Consider the following 18,093-nt stretch of genomic DNA (forward strand, 5'->3'; position numbering starts at 1 on the left):
GTGTGTTACAGGTGTGCATTTCAATGTTTATTAGATATAATGTGTATAAACTATGTTACATTCGAGTTTGGTATAAGCTCAGTATCCGCAAATAAAGGCACAGTGTGTATTACCAGCAAACACACCAAACAGAAGGTGGAAGCCGATTTCCGCGGGTTCGCCCTGCGTACTGGTTTATTTTTAGACCACTGAGATTGTTCCCGAAACTTTAATGGTGGCCGACCTGGTAAATCATCGCTGCAGCAGTAATAAACGGCATATGGGCCTGTTTTAACGGCAGTGTTCCTGTTGAAGTGATATTACGATTACGATTAGTGGATGTTGTAAGTCATTTGGCTTTCCACTGTACTTCGATTGTTTTTTTTTAGTACATTATTTTGATATCTGTACACTGTACATTCAGTCGCTTCTCGGGTGCAGTCAGTGCCAATCAGATACTTTTCTCATAGACCCTGGGCAAAGGTGAACAAAAATATAGCGGTTTGACAGTTCATGTTCATGAATGTGTGATTTTTAAAGCGACATTTGAGAAGGGTGACTAACACACTCCCCCGTGTCAATACTCCCCTTTGTCGATACTCCCCCGCGTCAATACTGCCCCGTGTCGATACTCCCCCGTGTGTGTGTGTGTGTGTGTGTGTATGTGTGTGTGTGTGCTGCTGCTGCTACTGCAGTTGTATTCTTCTTCTTCAGTTTAGCGTCTTTTAACCATAAGTGTTATTTGACAAATTGAGCATACAGGAAAAAGACAGCTACTGGTGAGGGTGTGGTGTGTGTGTGTGTGTGTTAGATAAATTATAATTGGTGAAATTTAATGTAAAATATGAGATTACAATATAACATCCTCAGAACGAATAGTACTAATGATAACAGTAAGCGAACTTGACAGATCAACAATTAAAGATTTGAATCCGTATGATTAAGCACTGACAAGCAATATCATTATCATGTAACTTGATGTGATTTGCAACATATAAACAGGGGAAAAAATATTAATTGATTTGTTTGATATATTTAAGTCATATGGTTTTGGGGGGGTGGGGTTATACATATTTGCATGGATTGTTCATGTTTTCGATTTTATTTATTGATTGTTTTCACACACACACACACACATACACACACACACACACACACACACATACACACACAGACTGAGAGAGAGAGATGGATGGATGGATGGATGGTTTATTCATATAAGGCCATTGCCCCTCATGAATGGGGTAAACAGTGTACAACAATATAGTATCTGCATTTGACTAATAATCATAATCTTAATCCTAATGAGTTCAGCAATCATGAAGTCATTACCGATCGCAACTGGAAAGCCTTATATAAATAAATTGAAAAATTCCTTACAATCCTTTCATTACAAGAAGCCGTAAGTAAGCTTAACCGTAGCTGACTTGGATACCTATAGAATTTTGATGGAATATATCGTGTTCTCATATCAGTCAATACTGGACAATATAAAACAAAATGCAACTCATCTTCTTTTCCAGTTTTGCATAATGGACAAACTAAATCTTTTTCGGTATGCTTACTATAACGTAATCGATGTTGAGCAATTTCAGAGATACCAAATCTAAACTTAGTCATGACAAATTTCAAGTGTCTATCTAAATCCATTCGCAGGTACAATTTAATATCATGAACAGTACAAAACGCTCGATATATTTCAAATCTATCGCTACTTTTAATATGAGAATCCCACTCTTGCCATCTGCATACAATTAATCTGTCTTTAAACTCATTTATAAACGATCTAACATCTTGAACCCCTTGATTTTCCCATACATATCCAAAACCAAACTGAAACAATTTACAACGGACATTCGAAACCCAATTTCTCTTATTTCTTGCATCTAGGTCAAGTAACATTCTATAAGCTCTACGTGGTAACCTATATTCCTCCAACCTAGTCAATTTCAGCCAGTAAAGGATACAGCGTATAATACAGTTTATGTAAATAGGATATCTATTGGTTTCACCATAAATTAAATCATTGGGCGTTCGTGTGTCAACCCCTAAAAATTTCTTCAGAGCAAATAAGTGAACTTTTTCACATTGACGGCATGCATCGTCAAGGCCCCATAGTTCTGAACCATACTGAACAATTGGCTGAATTTGATAATCAAACAGTTTCAATAATAAGTCTAAGTTGTTATTTTTAAGTAGATTAAGTTTTTTCATTATACCCAGTGAAGCATTCTTTGCTTTACTCGTAAGATCATTACATGCTGCTGTGAAACTAAGTCTAGTAGAGAAGATTATACCTAAATATTTATAAGCATTTACAACAGGCATCACAGCGTTATTAAATGTCCACCTTTCTCTTTCTGCTAGATAACCACCTTTCCTAAACACAATTATATTGCTTTTATTCAAATTAACTTTTAGATCAAGGGAAAAAGCTGCCCGCTGTAAGCTATTCAATTGTGTTTGCAATCCTACTACAGTTTCTGATAACAGTGCAACATCATCTGCTAATAGCAAAATAAAAAGTTCAAAATAATCAGTTGTAAACAGAGCGCCATGTTTGCCATTTTCAATAACTTCTACTGCTAGTTCGTTTATAAAAAGAGAAAACAAAATTGGGCTACACACGTCACCCTGCTTTACACCATATGTACACTTAATATAATCAGTCAGTTTAAACCCGCACCGTATTTTAACTTTAACATTATTGTACATACTTTTAATACAGTTATATAACTTGCCTTTTATTCCCTTTTTTGCTAATACTGCCCAAAGAATCTTCCTGTTAATAGAATCGAAAGCTTTCTCGAAATCAATAAAAGCAACATATAACTTCCTGTTCAAAGAAAACTGTTTTTGTACCATAGCCAACAAAGTAAACATATGATCAATCGTTGAATAATTTCTTTTGAATCCAGCTTGATGTTCACCAGTTATGTTGTTTTCTTCAGCCCACTCTTGTAAACGGTGGTTAATGACAGTACTGTAAATTTTACTGCTAACATCATTTAAAGTAATACCTCTGTAATTATTAGGGTCGTTGACATCACCCTTTTTGTACAAAGGAAGCACAATACCTACTGTCCAGCTTTCTGGAAAAATACCTTTTTGAAATAAAGCATTAAACAATACAACAAAAAAGTCTATAATATGATCACTTGCTTGTTTTAATAGTTCACCAATAATCCCATCTGGGCCAGCAGCTTTCCTGTTTTTTATTTTCCTAAATGCGATCAGAATTTCTTCTTTTGTTATTGGTCGATTAAAATAGCTATCGGTATCTTCAACATCTAGTTCTTCATCCTCTATCTGTGTCTTTTTTTCATCCATATCTATACCCCGTCTCGCCAGCTCCGTTCTTCCTCTGACACTCGACTTCTCAGGATACCTCACGTCAGAAGTAAGACCTATGGACACAGATCGTTTTCTTTTCAATCGCCAAAGACGTGGAACAAGTTCCCTGATAACCTCCGTCATTCTGATTCCCTCGCATCTTTTAAATCTCGTCTCAAAACTCACCTTTTCCCTCAGCAATAAATTCAATTGTGGCAGGTCCACTTCCTTTTCGTTAGGTGTGCTTGACTATGTGTGTATACATATGTATGTGTACATAATTACATGCATGTATATGAATGTGTATTGTGTGTGCGTGTGTTTATGTAAGTTTGTGCCTGCCTATGTGTGCATATGTGTTAGGGTAGCTGTTAGATACACATGTATGTTAAAATGTATGTATGCAGTGTGCGTGCGTGCGTGCGTGCGTGCGTGCGTGTGTGTGTGTGTGTGTGTGTGTGTGTGTGTGTGTGTGTGGTCACATTTTGGTGTGTGTATGTAACATAGATATAATGTTTTATGTTATCAAAAGCGCTTTTGTAAAGCACCTAGAGCAGATTTCTGGATAGTGTGCTATATAAGTATCCATTATTATTATTATTATTATTAGATTCTTAAAGTGTGAAAACCAATCATCAATGGTTATGTCACTGTTCGTATATTTTCTTTTAAATGACAGTTTGTTTACTTTTTCCCAGAACTGTTTTTGATTCTTTACTGAAGATAATAACTGGTCTAGTAAAGCATTATTAAAGTCTTTCTCTTTGCGCTTTAACAGGTGTTTATATTCTCTGCGTGCAATGCAGAAAAAATCTCGGTCTTTAGCACTTTGTGTTCGACACGCAATCCTGAAAAGTCTTCGTAAATGGGTTCTTGCTGTTCTGCATTCTGTATCATACCAGTCGTCTGTTTTCTTCTCACTACACACTCTAATTCGTTTAACCATACACTCTGCGTTCTGTTTAATACAACTGTTAAATGTAGCCAGGGCTTCGTCAATATTACAATCGATTAAACTTACAGCTAACTCTAACATTCTGCGAGTTTCTTCGGTATTCATCGAGTCAAAAAACATTGGCGCTTTATCGCTAGTCCAAATTATCTTATCTACTGCTTGTTTCTCCTCAGTTACTTTCATTTTAACATTTTTACTTGGAAAACATAAACACATTTCTAGTGGCACATGGTCAGAACAAAACATGTCTTTAACATTAAGTTCACAAAAAGAATACAGCATGGTAAACAAATCACTGGACATTATAAAATAATCATTCACGCTGCTACCTGAATCTGAGATGTATGTGTAGCAACCTTGATGGTCGCCATTACACGCACCATTCAAAATACTTAGATCAAATGTGGTACACAAATTCAACAAAAGTTTACCATACTTATTCACAATTTTGTCTTGAGATGTTCTGTTCATGCTGACCGGGTGACTTAAATGTAATGAATCAATAATACTTGTATCATGAAAAACTTCAGACGTTGCATCAGCAGTTCTACTGTTGAAATCTCCTGTTAAGAAAATGTATACGTCATCAAGTGTTAACAAACAATCCGTTAAGCAATCTTCCAACAAACTAATGCCATTATCTAGATCAAAATAGGAATAAAACGGCGATCCCTCAGGTGGTACATAAACACAAACAAAATATCTTTCATCGTGTCTAACATCGCTTTATCTATGAGGAAAACCAAAATATTGGCATAATTTACATCGATATGGCGAACAAATGATTCATGTATTTTCTTAATAAGGCACACAATTCCGCCTGAAGGACGACCGTGATTAGAAAGTTTAATCGCAGGTTTATAAAAACTTAAGTAATCAGCAAAGATGTCTGAGTGAAAAGTCTCAAGAAATGTTTCTACGAAACAAATAACATCAAAAGAACGGACAAAAGTAACAAAATCTTTATGTCTTAACTTTGTAAGCAATCCATTAATATTCCAATGCAATATCTTCAACGAGTTAAGTGTAAACACATGTGTATTTTTATCTCTGCTAGTCCGTACAACACGCCCCGTGCCGAGTTCACTCACACAGCCACCCCTGTCATTGTCACTGTCATCGACACCGTCTTTGGGTGCACAGGTACGTGATGTTTCAACCTTGACCGGGTTTGCAACCGGTGTCATGTTTTTGGAGGTTCCCTTGGACTTAACTGTGGAAAAATTACTTTGCGCATTCAGACACACAATATCATCTTCTAGAGAAGAGCGGCCACAGTCCTATTTCATTTCAGTCAGATTCCCTTCACTGTTCAGAGAGAATTTGATACCATCTATAACAAGATGGTCAAAAACCATGGATGCTCTTTTATTGTCACTTCTTGCCTTTTTCAAATGGGGCGTTAATTTACGTCTTATTTCCCTGATTCTAAACGAGAAATCCTCCCCTATGAAAATTCCCGTGCCCTGCAATTTCCTCTTTGCCTTCAGTAATTCTACCTTGTCTTTAAAATAGGTACAGCACCCGATCACTGGGGAGTTGGACTTCTGGTTCAGACGGTGCAGTCTGTTGAAGGGGACGTCACTGGCCAGCTCCAGCTTGTCGGTGATCATGTCCCTGACTGTTGCCTCAAGATCCTCCGCAGTCTCCTTGTCCGGTCTCTGCAGCCCATAGAAGAGGATGTTGTTCCGTTTGGATCGGCATTCAAGGTCGTCCGTCTTATTCTCCATGTCGGCGATTCTTTTCTCTAGGTTGGCGTTACCTTCCCTCAGCTCGGCGTTTTCTTCCCGAAGACTGGCGCACTCTTCTTTCAGGTTCTTTACTTCACCTTGAAGCATGCCGAACCCATCTTTAAGGTCTCTGATGTCGTCTTTCATCTGATCAAATTTCAGATGCAAGTCACTGAGCATAGACACCACATCACTCAGTGTTGGGTCTTTGGACTTAGACGACGAATCACGTGACGTGTCACTCACACTGGCTCGAGGAGAGGAAGCGGACTGGGAACCAAGCTGGGTCTGCTTCATGCTATTACGAGGTCCAGGGTTCGATTCTACGTCACCGCACCGAGACAACAACAAACTCCCCGAGAACAAAAATGACAGGAGGCAACCAAACAAAACACTGTCTGACCTGGTTTTCACTCTCAGCCCCAACTTCCGCAATTTTGAATATGCTCGCTTGGCCATAAAACTTGCAAAAATAAAGACAAATCTTCCACAACTCTGTCTAAAACTTAAAGTTTCGGAAGGCATGGTCCCTTATATTACAGTCTGCAGATGGACGCACAAAACTGTCTGTAAGTTGATAATCTTACACTTCAATGAGAGGTCGTTTTACAGCTGTGTGTAGACTCGTATTCGTCGAGAGGCCCCCCGAGCCTGAGAGAGAGAGAGAGAGAGAGAGAGAGAGAGAGCATTTCACCGCTGTAAGATTTAGCATGGATAATTCATGTTTTTGATTTGTAATACATATGAAATAAAGAAGAAAATTAATCAGTTGTATGTGTCTGCTCGGTGCATTCTTTTTATATTTTCGTTTCGTTTTTATTGATTATTTTCACACACACACGCGCGCGCGTGTGCGTGCATGTATATACACTGTTAGACTTCGATATTTTATCACCAACCCGTAAAGTTTACCCCCACACCCACCCTCCACCTCCCAACCTTCGGCCAAGCCGCCGCACTATGCTTTGATCTTGCTGCCTGAAACTTTTATGACCCCCCCCCCAGATGCAGATGTTTAGGGGCCAGTGAGGAAACGTCACATAAGACAAAGACGTACATTTGAGAACACACGCACACGCGCACACACACACACACACACACGAACGCACACACAAACGCACACACAAACACACACACAATCACACACACTCACGGACCATCTGACGCCCCCCCTCCCACCGTCATACATACCCATTGCCCACATGCACACCCACCAACAACATACACACCCATGCACTTTCACATACATAATTCAAATGCACGCGCTAGCATACACAGACACACACACACTACACACGCACAGAAGCACACAGACACACACAGACACACGCACACATCGACACAGTGAGCACAACAGACACAAAAGTTGTAAGTTTTACGACCCAGTCAAACACAACGGCAAAGATAAAAGCACTAGAGATTAGATAACATAGGGCGCGATCGCGTGCGCGCGCACACGCAAGCGCGCCCTTTCACACCCACACACACACACAGATAAACAGAAACGCGGACAGACAGACAGACACCCACCCACCCACATCCCCCCCCCCCCCCCACACACACACACGCGCGCGAGCGTACACACAAGGGAGACAGAGAGAGAGACACAGAGAGAGAGAGAGACAGAGAGAGTGGCAGAGATGGGGAGATACACACAGAGAGAGACAGAGAAAGAGTGGCAGAGATGGGGAGACAGACAGAGAGAGAGAGAGATAGAGAGTGGCAGAGAGGGGGAGACAGAGAGAGAGAGAGACAGAGAGAGAGAATGGCAGAGATGGGGAGACAGACAGAGAGAGAGAGAGACAGAGAGAGAAAGAGTGACAGAGAGGGGGAGACAGAGAGAGAGACAGAGAGAGAGGGAGAGAGAGAGAGTGGCAGAGATGGGGAGACAGAGAGAGAGAGAGTGGCAGAGAGGGGGAGACAGAGAGAGAGAGAGAGACAGAGAGAGAGAATGGCAGAGATGGGGAGACAGACACAGAAGGAGAGAGACAGAGAGAGAGAGAAAGAGTGGCAGAGAGGGGGAGACAGAAAGAGAGAGAGACAGAGAGAGTGGCAGAGAGGGGGAGACAGAGAGTGGCAGAGAGAGAGAGTGGCAGAGAGGGGGAGAGACAGAGAAACATAAAATGAGAGACAGAGTGAGAGAGAGAGAGACTGACAGAGAGAGAGAGAGTAGCAGAAAGGGGGAGAGACAGAAACAGAAAATGAGACGAAGAGAGAGAGAGATAGAGAGAGCGAGCGTTTGCCACCAGATTCACTGAGTCGTGATGAAAAAGTCAAGTCCGTGTAACACGGCCCGGACTACAAGGCAGCGAGCCCACACAACAGCGGGCCCAACACACAAGTCGCTGCTGAACTCTAAACGCGGACGGCTGTTATGAAGAGAACACATGACACATTCATCATTCCACAACACAACTTTGATCAAGCAGAAAGCATTATCAGTCACAAATATATACCTACATCTGTATTTGACTGTTTTTGAATCTTTGTGAGAGGGACGGACTATCGACACGGGGGAGTATCGACACAGGGGAGTATTGACGCGGGGGAGTATCGACACGGAGTATCGGGCTGACCCCGTCTCACACACGCTGTCTTTTGGTGGTCCAGACTGATAGTGTGGGTTATTGTACTGGCTTTAAGGAGAAAGGTGGCAGAATGTTTAAGACGCTCATCTGCCAGTCTGCGAGGGTCTGGGTTTGAATCCCGCTCTTGCCCTTTCACCCAAGTTTGACTTGAAAATCAAACTGAGAACATCTGGTCACTCAGAACGAGCGATGACGTCAAGAAAATAGGATTGTCAGAGTTATTTCCCTTCATATCGGTCCGCTTCACTTGCGTTGAATCGACGATCTGCCTTGCTCGAACATTTTGTGCTCCAGATCGATTAACAAGTGTAAAATGGAAAAGCAAAGGAAAATAGGAAGAATATTAACACGCTTGATCTTAAGGCAAGATGTCTACACATCGATAAACTTAGATTTGTGAATGGCTTCGACCAGTACGATTCAGTTGAGAGTGATTGTGTCAGCGTGTGTTACTTTCGCTGCGCGTGTGTGTGTGTGTGTGTGTGTGTTTCGATTTTACAAAAAAGTACACACGCACGCACGTTCTGTTAGTGTGCTATCAGTGTGTGTGTTTGTAATAAGCGCGGTGGGTTACGCTGCTGGTCAGGCATCTGCTTGGCAGATGTGGTGTAGTGTATATGGATTTGACCAAACACAGTGACGCCTCCCTGAGCTACTGATACTGATACTGATACTGGTATTCACTGATCTAAACAAAATTTAGATCAGTGGCTTATGAGTGTGTGTGTGTATGTGTGTGTTTCTGAGTGGTGTGTCAATGTGTCTAGTGTGTTAGTGTATGTGTTAGTGTGTATGTGAATGATTCACTGTGTGCTTTGTGTGTGTGTGTTGTATCATTTTCTCAAGGCCTGACTAAGCGCGTTGGGTTACGCTGCTGGTCAGGCATCTGCTTGGCAGATGTGGTGTAGCGTATATGGTTTTGTCCGAACGCAGTGACGCCTCCTTGAGCTACTGAAACTGAACTGAAACTGTATCATTTTGTGTGAGTTCGTGAACGTGTGCCACTGTGTGTGAGAGTGTGTGTTGTGTTAGAGAGAGATAGAGGGAAGGAGAGAGAGAGAGAAAGAGTGAGAGAGTGTGTGTGTGTCTGCATGTTTGTGTGACTTACGTATGTGTTGGGTAGGGAGGTTGGTTTCAAGCGATGTGAGCCAACAGCTCAAGCACGCAAAAACACACCCACACTACATCACAAAACACACACACATACTGACACTGCACACACACACACAGAGTTCAGGGCAAATTTCACCTCAGTATCTGATAAGGATAAGATGCTGTTATGCCCCCCCCACCCTCGTCCCCCCTCCCCTCGTCCCCCCTCCCCACCTTCCCCCCTAACCCCCCTCAGATCCCCCCACACACCCTCTCCCAGTTTTCCAATTACTCTTTGTATACATTCTAAAGTGGGCAAGTTTTCATTATGTTCTGTGTCTTTTGTATGCATCTGACATTTGCCTTAGGTGGAGGATGGAGTTTTCACTTAGCACACATTAGTCCTGCTTTTTCTCCAATACTGAGTCCACAGTCAGCAAGAAAAGATCACCAAGCAGGTTTATTTTAAAATCCACTTTCCTCTGTTGTAGTGTTACATACTTACAAGTCACTTGTTACCCTTCCCAGCCTTTTGAAATGAAGTAATGTAAAAAAAAAAGTCTTTTAGTGTGATACCTACATATCACTGAATCATTGTGTTTGTAATGAGAATCTGTCATGTCTCCTGCATGAAGATTAGATGGTCTTTTCATGAAAATTTCAAAGCAATCAATTATTACTGCTACTTTTTACCCAAAGGATTCCACATGATGATGCAGCATTCATGATTGTAGACATAGTCAAAATCACAAAACTGGGATATCATGAGTAACATTTTAGCTTTTCAATATTTCCTCTCTATTTAGTATTCTTCACTCTTTTGTGTCGGGTGTTTTCTGTCATTTTCACTCTTATCTGCTGTGCCCAATGTGAAGAGATGCGGCCCAATAGGCTGAAACTTCAGCTTGTCACAGGCAGGCCTATTTGAAAACATAAACCTTTTATGTTGACCTTTGCAGTTAATCTCTCTCTCTCTTGCACACACCCCCACACGCTCACACACACACACACATAACACGTGCATACACATGCATACACACAAACTCAATCACACATGCACGCACACACTCCGACTCGCACTCTTTCTCCCACCAGTCGTTGATCAAGAATGACCTGATGGAAAAATCAACACTGCTGTTTATATCCATATTAGACTACAATATTGTATCAAACAGTCGCCAATTCCCAAAAATGTAGAAAATATTTCGTCATGTGCCACCACTCAAGTTTTCTGATTCAATTATTGTCAACTGTGTATCGGTCTGCTTACCAAAAGGAGCAGACAATGATAACACTGACTGATTGAAAACCGTCAAAGATCAAAGTGAAAAGTGGATAATAGGTGGTGATTTTAATGCTCATCGACCAACAGCTATAGATCTAACATTGACTTCACCCAACTTATCATGCTCATGGAAAATTCATGAGGACACATTAGGAAGTGACCATGTTCCAATATCCATCACGATTAACGAAAAAATTCAATTAGAAAATACTATTTTCCGGGCTGCAGGAAGGAAAGGGGGAATTCTCGGCTGCACGGTTTTCCGGCCTCCAGGAATGAAGGGTAAAAATCCTGTAAACCGGAAAACCGTGCTGCAGGGATGAAAGAGTTAATATATTCAAACGATGTTTGGACACTGATGTTCTCCCTAAAATCTGGAAGGGTTCAATAATAGTTCCAATCCACAAACAAGGCAAACCAAAAACACACATTGGCAGTTAAGCACTCACTTCTCATGTCTGTAAGTGGCTAGAAAAAATAACGTTAAACAGACCCGTATACTACTGTGAAAAGAATAATGTCATCCCTGTAAATCAAGCAGGTTTTAAAAAAAGAAGATCCACAATTGATCATTTAGTGAAATTATCCACTCAGGTTAAGCATGAATTTGCGAGACGAAAATGTTTGCTTGCAAGTTTTTTTGACATTACTAGGGATCAGGTTCGACATCGGTCATCGGTCATTGACGCATTTAATTTTGAAATGACCTATTGTTTTTCAAGTTGCCAGGTCACATGACTTATTGTTTTTATGACCAGTCGGTCAACCAAAGTAACCATCTCTCTCTCTCTCTTTAACGATCGCGATCGCTTTGTCGTCTGCTCCTACAGGAAATGACTATAAACTGGTTTATTAAAATACGGATCCGTGACGAAACGAAATCCGAAACGAATCTTTATCGATGCCTTTCGTGAGCTTCGGCGAGAAGAATTGGCGTTCCCACTTTTGCATTAACCGAGTGCAGTTCTGGGAAAACTGAAAGATGACTTCTGCTTTCAGTTTACAATCAGACCGGTCGACAACGGAAAAATGCCTCCTAAAAAGGTGCCGCGGATAGAAAAGGGCCAGAAAACGTTGTTTAGTTTCGCAGCTAAAGAAGGCAGCTCATCGGAAAGTACAGATACGGCTGCGGCATCGTCGTCGAGCAACTCATCGGAAATTACAGACACGGTGACGGATAAGGAGGCTGCGGCTTCGTCATCGAGAACATTTCGAGCTGCGTGGATCAAGGAATTTCAACCATGGCTACAGTAAGTCTCTAAGCTCTACTCTCTCTCTCTCTCTCTCTCTCTCTTGCTGTACCAAGTCTGTGTTACATGACTTCTGTTACTCCGTTTTCAATAGTGTGTGTGTGCCTGTAGTCGTACGGCTGCGTTTGTGCTTGTGTTTGCATGTTGGTATCATACTCGTTGTTTCATTTATCTTGATGTTGTGCTTTGAGTAATTTATCATTGCTTCTTCTTCTTCTTCTTCTCCTCCTCCTCCTCCTCCTCCTCCTCCTCTCTCTCTCTCTCTCTCTCTCTCTCTCTCTCTCTCTCTCTGACATTCTGTAAATTCGGTATTCCTGCTTTTTTTTCAGATACAACAGAGAGAACACAAAACAAGCTGCTCTCTGTCAAGCTGGGCAAGGTGGCACCCGAAGATGCCCTCGGTGCATGGAAGGCTGCAAAACCAAGGGTTGTCCTTGCGTCATATTCCCGCAAGGCATAATCGCCTGACAGCAGTAAATGGGCCAGTCGTATATGTTTTCTAGTCAACGCAGAAGACCAGAACATTGCATTTTTTTGTCAGAAATCAATGACATTCTTAACTTCTTTTTTTTCTAGTCAATGAATGACCAGAATGGCCAATGTATTACATTTTCCTTTCATTTGTGCATTATTAAAGTTTGAAAAAGCCCGGGATGGGTGATATTTGACCTATTGATTTTCAAAATGACCTTTTGATTTTATGTTCTTCCGGTCATATGACCTATTGTCTATTGAACCCAACCTGATCTCTGCATTACTAAAGTCTATGACTAAGTGTGGCATTCACGTCTAATGTTAAAACTGAAGACGATTGGATTATCAGGACATATGTATAACTTTATAAAAGACTTCTTAGAAAACAGAAAAATTCAGGCTAAAATAGGGAATACGTATTCATCTACACGAACATTGCAGACAGGTATTCCTCAGAGCTCTGTAATTGCTCCAGTATTGTTTAACATTCTAATGAATGATCTACCAAAAAAACTAACAAAGAATGTTGTAAGGGTTCAATACGCTGACGATATATGCATGTGGATGAAAGTTACAATCAAAAAGAATACGCCTGTCCGATATATGAATTACACAAAAAAGCTGTATCAAAATGAATTAAACACAGTAGCAAATTATACGAGCGAGAATGGTCTGCAAATATCAAGCGAAAAAACACACTTGATGCTTTTTAATAATGGATCAAGTCCAGCAACATTGCCTTCCTTTAAAATTTACGATAACACCCTGGAATATAAAAAAGTAGTTAAATTCCTTGGAGTACACCTTACATCAAAATTAACTTGGAATCATCATATCGATTACATTTTAACAAATGCCAGGAAAACATTAAACTTCTTGAAAATAGTATGCAAACAACCATGGAGCCAGGGCATATTCACTCTACTACACCTTTGCACATCACTTGTTTGGTCAAAACTTACATATGCACAAGAAGTATACTTCAGTGCACCGAAATATTTAATGAAAAAAATTCAAAGCATAGACTGCAGAGCATATAAACTGGCACTTGGCTTATTAAACATATTATGAAGTTGCAGTTTCTCTAAATTTGAATGATTTACTGTAGACAAAGACAAGACAAAATCTTTATTAACGAGGGTAATAGATAAGCAAGTAACATGCTTTTTTACATCCAGCCCTCGCCCTAAAGAGGGAATAAAGCTAAAAAAGCGAAAATGAGCACAAAATCAAAACACAATCAAAATATACCATTATTTCACAATTCAAGGCCATTCCACAAAAGGAAGAAGGAGAGAAGAAAAAAAAAAAATCATGAAATACACACACACACACACACACACACACACACATACACACGCACACAAATGCACCCACTCAAGAGAGAGTGAGAGGGAACTCACAAATTGTCGAAAGCAATGTTGGATTTCAGGTGACGTCAATTTTTGTGAATAGGTACATTTTTAGATTTTTCTTAAAGTTGTTGTGGTTGGTAATATTTTTAAACGTGATGGTAAATTATTCCAATACGTTCCCCCGCTGTAAGTTAGGCTGGACTTAAAAAGATCAAGATTTGGACGAGGTATGTGCAACTTATGTACATGTCTTATGTTATTTACTGGGAAGTTGTTTATAATTGAAGGAGGTGCGTAGCTGCTTACTATTTTGTGCATAAAAACAGCCTTATTATAGTCTAGTTTTAGCTCCAGTGGGAGGATATTAAGTGACCTATAATCATTAGGAGTTAATGAACTTGACTTTAATAAAACTAATTTCAAAGCACGTTTGTATAATCTAACAAGAGGTTTTAGAGTATTAGCGCTAGTAGAGTCCCACAAAGTAGAAGCATAATCTATTATCGACTGTATGTGAGCATTAAAGAATTGTTTACGGGCATGTGTATTTAGAAAGTGTTTTATTTTTGATAACTGGAATACTTTTTGAGACATCCTTTTACATAAATAATTAATATGTTCAGACCATGATAAATCATTATCGATAACTACACCTAAAACTTTGTGTGATTTGACTTCTTCAATTCTAACATTGGAAATGAAAATATTGACAAGATTTGTTGGCATTATCTGGCGTTTCTGTCGAGTTGTTACAGACATGCATTTAGTTTTTTGAGCATTGAGAGACATATGGTTATGTTCTGTCCACTTAATTAATCTGTTCACACTCTCTTGTAAATTGGATGTCAGAACTTTAATGCATGTGTGGTCGGAGTGTATGGAGTTGTCATCGGCAAACAATTCACAATTAGATTTGATATAAAGAGGCAAATCATTAATGTACAAGGAGAAAAGAAGGGGGCCAAGAATTGATCCTTGTGGTACACCATACCTTATTTCTTGAAAAGTTGATTTGGAAGATTTAATGCAGACCAGTTGTTGTCGATCTGATAAGAAGGAAGAAAGAAATTGTAAAGTATTCTTAGCCAAGCCATAACAAGCAAGTTTCTTAAGGAGAAGAGAGTGATTTATTACGTCAAAGGCTTTAGCAAAATCAACGAAGACAACACCTGTGAATTTACTATTATTTATATTTAAGAGCCATCTATCTATTTTCATTGCACACTGTAGGAGGGAGAGAGAGGGTGAGAAATTGTAAAGAAATTGTAAAGTATTCTTAGCCAAGCCATAACAAGCAAGTTTCTTAAGGAGAAGAGAGTGATTTATTACGTCAAAGGCTTTAGCAAAATCAACGAAGACAACACCTGTGAATTTACTATTATTTATATTTAAGAGCCATCTATCTATTTTCATTGCACACTGTAGGAGGGAGAGAGAGGGTGAGAAGGTGGGGATGGTGTGTCTTGCACTGATGATTTCCAAAAGGAGAAGCATTTCTGTGCCGGTGCTGATAGATTCTCAAGAAAAAGTGAGAAAGGTCATCCCTAAGCTTGCTACATGCACAAGCACAGATGTTTTACACACAAACCTTGTTGTTCTGTGTGCAATGAAAATTTAAGTGCCATTTTAGCATCTTGATAGATCTGTAAATTGCGTCTATGTATCTATCCATGTATCTATATATCTGTGTGTCTGTCTATCTAAAGCTATGATTTTCCTCAGTAGGACCCTTGAGCCATGCTACCAGTTGCAGGTCCTGTCACACACACACACACACACACACACACACACACACACACACACACAGAGGAATACTTCAAGGAAATGTTATTCACCCACGCTATTTGATATTCTAATTAATGACATAAGAGACTATATATAATGACACCTCAGCATGCATTAATGAAACAACGAAGACTTAGATTCCTTATCTGTTTTATGCAGATGACATTGTGATGCTGTCAACAACAAAAGTAGGACTACAAAACAAACTAGACCAGCAACATGAATATTGTCTGCAGTAGGGGCTTAAAATCATTAGGGACAAAACTTAACTCTGTGCAGTTTTTCCTTTGATTTTCGATCACCGGTGATTGATGGAGAATTTTGGAAATTATCATACATAAAAACACCTGCTTGTTATTAAAAGCAATTGTTCACTAAAATAAACCTAAACAGATGCATTTATCATGGAAAAAATTATTATTTTAAAGAATTATTGTCCTGAATCTACGAGAAATGAGAAGGTTGCCACATACTTTCGCTTCAGATGGCATCTTGAATTTTGACATTTGAGCATGTGCTCACCAATTTTTCCTGCAATATGACTTCAGGCGACTCTTTCTCGGAAAACTAAGCCTTCATTAGCTCCGATAAAGACACCTGGGAGCTGCAGGATTCCATGTCTGACAGTGGTACAGCCGAAGACCCTATATCCCTTCGTTGATTCCAGTCCACAGCAGATGACGCCATGCGTGAGTGTTTCGTTTTCATCATTCGATCTCAGTTAACTAAAAATATCACCGTTGTGATACACAGATGATGAAAACTGGTCACTGGAAATTATTTTTCTGCTTATTTTTTATGTGTCTCATTGATTATTTGACAGTCAGTGACATATAAGTTTACATGTAATTATGCTTTGACACATCACATGCTGGATCTAGTAGACTGACCCAGTTTCTGAGTGCTTCACTATGAGAATACAAGACAAACTGAGCAATTGTACAAACTGTATTGATGTTGCGCTGGTTATAATCGTGTGTGTCCGTGATTTATGTATTTTTCACATGACAGTCTCTGTGTGCGTGTGCGTGCGTGCATGTGTGTGTGTGTGTGTGTGTGTGTGTGTGTGTGCTTTTTCCCCTTTGCATACAAGGATGTGTATGAAAGTGTGTCAAGTTTGTGTGTAGGTGTGTGTGTGTGTGTGTGTGTGTGCTTTTCTCCCTTGCATGCAAGGTTGTGTATGTGTGTATAAGTCAAGTCAAGATTTTATTTCATGATGGTAAATTGAATAAGCAACAATTGCTTTTTTATTTTTTTATTTTTTACATCAAGCCATCAGTGAAAAGAAAAGAAAAAAAGAAAAGAAAAAATACAAGAGAGAGAGAGAGAGAGAGAGAGAGAACAAGCAAAATAAAAGCAACAACAAACAAAGAACATTGTGATAATGAAATACACAATTTCATTTCTATTTCACACACACACACACACACACACACACACACAATTGAACACAAATGCTCGGACATAAATACACCATGGCCATCCCATGTGTGTGTGTGTGTGTGCACAACATGGTAATGCTAATGGATAATATATATCTGTGTGTGTGCATCTGTGTCTGTGTGTGTCTGAGTGTGAGTGTGTACATTATTTTTAGTGCATATTTCTGTCAGCTGAAAAAATGTGATTTTTGCTTTTTGTTACAGGAATGCAGGTTACAACAAGGAGGATCCAGGATCACAGAACCCTCTACTCCCTTTTGAACCTGGAGTCTGCCTGGAGGTTGTCAAAACTAGGGCTGAAATCAACCAATATTTGCAGCCAGTGGACATTCTTTCTATGTAATGGGGAGACAACAAAACTTTCATTTCTGTCAGCAGCTCATACAGTGGATTGATCAAGCTTTGTTCATCATAGATCAAAAGTTCTGGGCAAGTTTAGAAAAATCAATGTTAGACTGCCACAACTAGTCAAAGACAATAACAATATGGGTGGGGTGGACAAAAGTGATCAGTTAATCAACAAATACAATGCATTACACAAAACAAACAATAGTGGAACACTCTCTTTTTTTTGACATTGCATGAGAAAATGCTTTTGTTTTATTTCAAGATTTCAGAAAAAATAACCCAGCCAGTCCAGAATTACAGAGACATGACAGATATGGTCAGTTAGACTACTGAAGAAGTGATTAGACAGCTTGCAAGTCTGGGTGAATATGAAAAAGTTCCAGAAAAAAAATATTCACTGAACATTCCATTTCCCAATTTAAAGAGAGAGAGAGAGAATTGTAAACAAAAAATGTTAAGCAGAGTTGAAGAAAGAAT

The 18,093-nt window shown here is 39.7% G+C and overlaps 2 protein-coding genes across 4 annotated transcripts in view; one reads left to right on the top strand and one right to left on the bottom strand.

Annotated features, from left to right (window-relative positions):
- The window catches only part of LOC143283115 (uncharacterized), a 551,198-nt gene that overhangs the window by 405,225 nt on the left and 127,880 nt on the right, over positions 1-18,093 (bottom strand). The gene's annotated exons all lie outside the window — the stretch shown is intronic.
- Positions 1-18,093, top strand: part of LOC143283114 (anoctamin-1-like) — a 358,246-nt gene that overhangs the window by 67 nt on the left and 340,086 nt on the right. The window contains exons 1-2 of one of the 3 annotated variants that reach the window (XM_076589232.1): positions 11,603-12,212; positions 12,542-12,685. The exons of 1 other annotated variant lie outside the window; for it this stretch is intronic. The gene's annotated coding sequence lies outside the window, so the exon portion shown is untranslated. Of the gene's footprint in view, positions 1-5,338; positions 5,411-11,602; positions 12,213-12,541; positions 12,686-18,093 lie in introns of those variants that run through there. One more of the 3 variants, XM_076589235.1, reaches the window with a different exon arrangement.

Source organism: Babylonia areolata, chromosome 6, assembly GCF_041734735.1.
Source record: "Babylonia areolata isolate BAREFJ2019XMU chromosome 6, ASM4173473v1, whole genome shotgun sequence".
NCBI classification, from domain to species: Eukaryota; Metazoa; Mollusca; class Gastropoda; order Neogastropoda; family Buccinidae; genus Babylonia; species Babylonia areolata.